The sequence below is a fragment of the Engraulis encrasicolus genome, chromosome 21, assembly GCF_034702125.1.
Source record: "Engraulis encrasicolus isolate BLACKSEA-1 chromosome 21, IST_EnEncr_1.0, whole genome shotgun sequence".
Taxonomy (NCBI): Eukaryota; Metazoa; Chordata; class Actinopteri; order Clupeiformes; family Engraulidae; genus Engraulis; species Engraulis encrasicolus.
In genome coordinates this window covers 4142460-4150208 of record NC_085877.1, presented here as the reverse complement: position 1 = coordinate 4150208, position 7749 = coordinate 4142460, and the positions used below count along the sequence as shown (strand labels likewise).

The following is a 7749-nucleotide window of genomic DNA, read 5'->3' as shown; positions in this document are numbered from 1 at the left end:
ACTGCCACGGGTGGACCACAGTTTTGCTAACTTTTAAGCCGGTGAGTTGATTTGAATTGAGAGGTGTCTGTGACACAGGCTCATACCCTATAGCTTCTAACTATTAGTAGAGCAGACTGTTACCCCGTCCACTCAGACCCTTATAAAGCTGCTGTGTTTTTTCTTTTCATGATGGACGATATAAATGGCATTGTATGGAAAGTATAATGGAAAATGGTGAACCCAGTCAGTTAAGAAGTCCTTTGTTTATTTGTTTGTCTTCAAATAATGCACAAATGTCACTTGGTTTGGTGGTTAAAATGCCCCCTTTTTGTATACCAGTGTAATCATACATGCAAGACACCGTGCATCAAATGGCACTCAGACAAAGGGGCTTTGTTTTAGATCATCATTTATCATGGCTGCATCCAGATGTTGTCTCCAGCCAACAAACTCTTGTCACTGAAGTGCCTGAATAAGGTATTATAGCATTAAGTTCAGAAATGTTGAGTTTGTGCTCTGGGAAAATCAATGAACTATTTATGTGGCTATTTATTAAGAGACTTTCGTAGCTGCTAAGAATTTTCTCTTTAAACCCCATCCACTGGTCTCTGTAGGTGGTTGATGTGTACAGAATCAATGGGAATATACATTTAAAAGTCTTGTAAATAACAAGGTGTTATTTATTATTTTTCACATTTGTGTTCACCTGACATTTAATCCACTGTTGTGACTTGGCCTGACTGTGTTGTTCTACATTTCCACTATACACTACCTCACCTATTTCACAAGATGATGCTTCTGAGGACAGACTAGTGCAATGGTTCCCAAACTGGGTGTTGGAACCCCTCAGATGGTCGCACAGTTACTGCGGTCGCAGCCAGAAGAGACTTTGCACAAAAACGGACAACCAGAGGTTAGTTTACATAAATTCCATAAACTTACTTATATGGTTAATAAACGTATATGGGCCTGGCAGTTTGGGGGGTCTGGGGTTGCGAAAATATTCTTTGGTGCCAATGGGGGGTACCAGCAGAAAATGTTTGGGAGCCACTTGCCTAGTGTATCACATGAGCTTCCAGGACTGGACTGGCCATCTAGCATAGCGGGCATTTCCCTGTGGGTCCGGCACCCTTGTGGGCCCTTATTTTCAGAAATGTTAAAAAAAATGGCTTTAAGCCAAAAGTGCCTGGGCCTTTTTTCTCCCCTGGGCCAGCCCTGTGAGCTTCTTTCAAATTGTTGAAACGTCATTCATTGGTGGAGTCACATATGGGAGGACACTTTATGATTCAACCAATTGCTGCTACACAGTAAATTCTGCAGTGCTCATTTAACACTTAGAGAGTTGATTTGACATCATTTGGACTCAAATGAACTCTCTAAGTGTTGAAGTAACACCGCAACATTTACTGTGTACAATCACACCTTGACCTATAATTTGTTGTCATGTGGAGACTGGTGGTATACAGATCCACCCCCAGTTTCCAGAGGTCATATCACATATCATATATCATATATTAAAGGTACACTGTGCAGGAAATGGTCAAAAAAGGTACTGCAACTATGCTGCTCATTGAAACTGGGCTGCCTATTGCCAAAATTGATATTTACATGAAAGTTTATTAAGTAATAAACACATATTTTCTAGTATGGTCCAAGTAGAGTCATTTTTGCAGCTAAAAATGGCTATTTTTGGAAATTCAAAATGGCGGACCATGGAGAAGATCCCCCTTTTGATGTATGAAAAGTGCAATCTCTCCAGTCATAATGAATACTTGGAATTTGATGGTGGTGGTAAGTATTCATGAAAAAGGAAACATTAGTGAATGGGCAGCATGAACTCTGGAAATAAACATCTAAAAATCTCACACAGTGTCCCTTTAACTAAACTTTCCCTCGATTCCCACCAACCCCAACTTAGAACTGTAGACAGGGAGGAAATGCCTTGCAAGCTCCAAAGAGATACCAACTTGTTGACTACGTACTGTAACAGCTTTGGATTCCTTCTTCCCTCTGGAAGCATTCTTTATGTCCTTGCTTTAAATTTATCGATTTCTGGGAGTAGTTGCCAACACACATAGGCTCTCTCTCACACATCCTCCCTCTGCTTAGAATGGATCCAATACAGTCTTTATATTCATGCCACTTGATGGCTGCAGGTAAATGAACTTGAGATATACAAGAATTCTTAACCCCAAGAGAAGAACCCGGAGCAGCACAGATCCCCCCCCCCCTTTTTTTAATCAAGCGTACCACATTAAATGCAAGTTGCTGAAGATGTCAGCCAGGCTATGTTCATGAGGTGCGGCAAAACAGTAGCTTGACATTTTTGGGTTTCAACATCTACCACCTACAGTACATCCCATATCATAGGTAGGCTACCTTTTTGGGGTGAACAGTGCTATTTGTTTGCAGTTGTGTGAGGTTTTAAATGGATTCACACACATATTTGCCCCCAAAGCCCTGCACATGCTCACATGGCTGTGTGAATGCAGGAGAGGGGGGTGAGGGGTCAAGCAGAGACATCTGTCATCCACTTAGCTGTTGTGACTGTCGGCCATGGGCACCTGTGGGGGGAAGAGAGAGAAAATAAAAAAGAACAAGCCCCCTTTAACCCCTCTACTCTACCTCCCTCTCTCCGTCTATCTGACTTTATGTGAGGGTAATTAGATGCAGTTATAAGAATTATGGAAAGAGAAATGGTTAGTATGAGAACATGTTGTATATTGAGGGACAGGCGAGCGTGTGTGTGCATGTTTGTGCTTGCCTGTGCATGTGTGTGTCCGTGTCCGTGTGCGTGCGCATGTTTGTGTGCGCGCGCCTGTGTGCGTACGTGTGTGCGTGCGTACATGTGTGTGCGTGCGTACCCGCTCGTGTGTGTATGTGTGCGTGCGTACCCGCTCGTGTGTGTGTGTGTGTGTGTGTGTGTGCGCGCGTGTGTGTGTGTGTGTGTGCGTGTGTGCATGCGTGTGTGTGCATGCGTGCGTGTGTGTGCGTTTTAGGAAGTGGGGGTAGAGGGGACAGAGGTGCACCTGCTACGTTTCTCCAGGAAGCACCTGTTGTTGGCCATCCAGCGAGTGTGGCGCGTGACGACAGGAAGCTGGAAGCCAAAGGCCCCCTGAAAACAACAGGCCCAGTTATGCAAGCAAATAAGAGAGAGAGAGAGAGAGAGAGAGAGAGAGAGAGAGAGAGAGAGAGAGAGAGAGAGAGAGAGAGCGCACAGCACAGCATCGTTTTGTAGTTCACAATTTCTACATTAAGCGATGAACACACAGCTACTGTAGTTTATACCCACAAACATGATACAAACAAAAATACACAAATACACTCCAAATGAAGTGGAGTGTGACATGAGAAGAAATTGTGTTGGATCTTTCTTCTTTTAAAAAAGTGTAAGGTGCACGCACATCCGAAAGTAGCAATAGCTACGGGTGCAGAATATCAAAAATAGTAAATGGAGAAAAAGTAAAAAAAATGTTTTGTTTTTTTTACTTTTTCTGGATATTTCTTCTTTCTCTCGCTTTTGCTCCTTCTCCATCACACACATGCATGCAGGAGCACGCACGCACGCACGCACGCACGCACACACGCACATAGAGCGTGTGAGGAAAATTAATTGTGCTTTATAAAGAAAGAAACATAAAATACTTGCTTCCTTTCATCATTATGTGGACAAAGCATGGAATGCTTTTTGAAACCACAGAAATAATCGTATCAACGCTGTTGGCAGAACGCTGATCATGGACGGTTGAGAAATTTCAGGACCTCACACTGGAACATGTTAGTAGCCAAATACCCCAAAGTGGGCAGGAGAGGTAACAGGTATGGCTTTTGAATGCCTTGTTTCACACTCTGACATAAACTGAGCACCACGGAGCTCTGGGAAAAAAGAGACAGCAGCAATATTACTAGTTTGTATGATTTTAGACTATGTATTGTATTTATAAGGGAATGAAACATTTTTTTTTCTTTTGCAGTTCCCAAACTCCAAATTCAAACACACTGTAGTATCAATTACAATTACAATCATGCTTTATTTTCAAAAATGTATTTGTAGGAAACATTTAAAACAAAAAACACATTGAAAATAATGCCATTAAAACAGGTTCATATCAATAACAACAAGGCAGTCTCTCTTTTTGTCCTAATGATAAACATGTATAAAAGCTGTGATTAAAACCATTTTTTCCCCATAATATAACTTTCTGAACCCTCCCTACATTAAAAAAAAGTTGAAAAGAATACTAACTTGTTTTATTCACATTTTTAAATAACAAATACAAAACATTGCATTTGTAGTTTTATTTTGACTATATTCTCTAAATAAATTCAAAATGACAGTGTCTGTGTGATTATTGTATTTGGTGTAAATATAATTCTAAATGACAATATTGTATTGTGTTTAAATTGCTGTATGTTGATCAGAACGCTTTTTTTACAATGGCATTTGTTTCAACTGCTCTTTCAAATCTTGTCTGCTTCTCTGTTTCTGTTTTGATGGGGTTTCCTGTATGCGTTTCCAGTTTTTCTGTCACCTGTCCACTGTCTGTTTTATTCTTATCCCTTATTACACCTGCAGATTTCCTTTCCCTGTTTTTGTTAAACCCCCTCATGACTTTTTGTGTCTTATGTGTGTGTGTGTGTGTGTGTGTGTGTGTGTGTGTGTGTGTGTGTGTGTGTGTGTGTGTGTGTGTGTGTGTGTGTGTGTGTGTGTGTGTGTGTGTGTGTGTGTGTGTGTGTGTGTGTGTGTGTGTGCGTGCATTTTGGTCCTCCACCGCAAAAAGTCTAACATATAAAAAGCTAAATTATTGTGTAAAAAACTTTGACTACTGGTACAGCCTTAATGGTACAGATCGTATATTTTACATACACTCTGTGTGTGTGCTGGAGGGATTAGTAGTTGTGTGTAAATGCCTGGTTCTGGGTAGCGCCGTGTTTACAGCCTAACGGGAAGAATTTTTATGAGGCGAAAGCCCTTGCGCACCCTCCCGACCCAAAGTTCAACAAGCTGTAGCAGCTAGCTTCTATATTCGGTTCTTTCTCTGCCTTTCTCTATTACACGACATTGCGCTCGCCCACTTGCTGCTACTTTCACAGATCTTTCACACAGTATTTCATCTTGCTGTGACACACTGGTTCACGCTCAACCACGCTCCAATGAAATGACACTAAGCACGCATGCATGCACACACGTGCAGTTACTTTTCAAAATGTTCCATCTTGCGGTGATAAAGGTTTACTCTCTGTCATGCTTCAGTCATTTTAGTTGTGCGTTGTTCTCAGGGAGACATTCAGCATTGCCAATATAATGTCTTACTTGATTTAGCAACCTTTGGATGTTTCTGGCAACCAAAGAGCTCATGTAGGGACTGACAAAACCGTTCTGTCATTCTGGACTGCCAATAGAAGGCCTATATTTCCAAAACAGCATGTTACTGTGGTGACTCAGAAAATGTTAACACGCATTTGGATATTTTTGAAAACGCATGGTCAGATTATTTTTTCCTAGGACTGCCCAAAGCTGTCAACAACGTTGATTGCAATCATCCCATCTATCTGTCTGTTTGTCTTTCTGTCTCTGTGTCCTCCGTCGGTGTTTTCAGTTGCCTGTGGGTGGCATCAAACACTCAACATAATATCTGGCAATGGGCAAAGGGCCAAGTTGCTACCTTGGATTTCTCTTGTTTTCACTTGTTTTGGTGTAGTGTAATTGACTAGTGTCTTTAGTGCTGTGTACCGCAGGGCAATTTCTATGGCACTGCTTTTAGCCATTTAATGTACATTACATTATTGTCCTTTGCAGTACAAACAAAAGCTTAGGGCATACAATAGGCCTACATAACAGTCTTTAGAGGCAGTAACCGTTGAGATCTTTGACATGCTAATGGATAGTAATCACCAGCCAGATTTTGAGTTTAAGTTTGTGTACAATTTCGGGACGCAAATAACAGCCTAGAACAGGCATGTTAGTCAGACTGACTTGTAGAACCAGGCATTATGGACAAACCTAGTATAGCAGGCAATTTTTTGAGTTTTGTTAATATGACAGCCTATGACACTCATTTCACTTTTCAACAGAGATTATTTTTAATACGGCTTCACTGTCCAGCCGGTCCCTTGCATGTCCTCTTTTCTTTTTTAAATCACTATTTTAAAAATAAGTAAACAAACATATAAACATTAAAGTTGGTTATTATGTATCATACATACAGTATATACTCATAGAGACTGATCAGTATTGACATATTTTATAATAAGAATAGAAATAGAATATAGAATAGAAAAGAATAAAGAAATGGAAAAGAATAAAGTACAAATGTAAAGTAATTTTTCAAAAGTGGAGATTCGAGGTTTCGTCTGGACAGTGATGATATAAGAGATCTCTTAGAAAGTCTTGTATGGCCTCGGTTTCAACAGAACAACGGCAATCAAAAACTGCTTCAGAAAAACAGATGAAAGAGCTTCAGCTCACACAAAGATTGAGGACAATTTAAGTGCCCCCCCCCCACACACACACACACCCTGTGTAGACCAAAGCCTGCGTCTGTGTCTCAAACTTAAATCCCCTATTTGACATTCCAGTCTGGAGAAAATCCAGTGCTGTGATGAAGTCTTTGGTCATGGTTATCGCTAGTGCGCTAGTGCTCGCATTTTCCATTCCCTCTTTACCTTCTCTGTCTTTCTGCCCCTTGCCTTTCTTCTCCTCCTTTCTTACTTGCTCGCTGAAAGCTATTTTCTGTTGTTTGATAGCTCCGTTTTAAACGTATGAAGAAGCCATTTTCTTGTTTAACCTCTGGATGTTATTTCAACTGAACCTGTCCCTTGCCATCCCTCATTCTCTTCTCCTCCGCCTTTTAGTCACTCATCCATCTACCTATTCCTGTCCCCTTTTCCAGATCCCACATCTGGAGGGTCTGCATGTGGTGTTGTGGCGGTGGGACTGGGAGCCGTGGGGATCAAAGCAAGGCTCCTGCCGCTGCCGGGTAACTGGAGAAAGAATCTCCAAGTCTGGTCTGGTCTGGCCTGGCCTGGCCGAGTGGGTCCAGGTGGCTAGCAGACGCGGTGGAGAGCTAATGCTATGTCCAGCTGTGGAGAACAGGACCAGGCTGGGTGGAACAGGACCCAGGGACGGATCATGATTCCATGGGCCCCTGAGACAGACAGCAAGAAAGCCCCCCCTCTACCTTTATGGCTTTGTGAGGTTCCAAAAGAAAGGGGTCTTTCTTTGTGAATTTTTGTTTTGGAGGGGGTTGGGGGTTTGTCCCCCAAGAAAATGTAAAAATAGAGTAGTTTAAAGAGCAAGTTTGACACACTATGAGAACACAACTATAGACCAATAATGAAGTGGGTTTTTTTTCGTTGCACGAAGGTTTGAGTTTTAGGGCCCCCATGGCTCTTGGGCCCCTAGGCCTGGGCCCGGTAGGTCTGTGCAGTAATCCCTCCTTGACAGGACCTGCCAGTGGGCTTTGATGCTGAGATGGGGGGCCGCGTGACGTGACCAAATCATAGAGAACTCTGTCTTGTTGTGGAGATGAGGGGCAGCGTGACCATGTCATGGTGTGAACTCTGTCTTGTTGGGTTTGAACCAGAACATATGGGTGCCAAAAACACCTTCTTAGTGGATCAGTTAGTACAATCCCATGTTTATTGTAAGATGTGATAATGTTATTTTATTTATTTATTAATTATTATTATTATTATTATTATTATTATTATTATTATTATTATTAACAGGTCTGGAAGGCTCAAGGGTGAACTCTGCAAAGTAAA

At 41.7% G+C, this 7749-nt stretch overlaps 1 protein-coding gene across 1 annotated transcript in view; it reads left to right on the top strand.

Moving 5' to 3' along the window:
• ntn5 (netrin 5) overlaps positions 1–1542 on the top strand; it is a 26644-nt gene extending 25102 nt beyond the window's left edge. The window contains exon 7 of the mRNA XM_063187242.1: positions 1–1542. This exon is cut by the window's left edge and continues 976 nt beyond it. The gene's annotated coding sequence lies outside the window, so the exon portion shown is untranslated.
• Positions 1543–7749: the final 6207 nt, after the last annotated feature.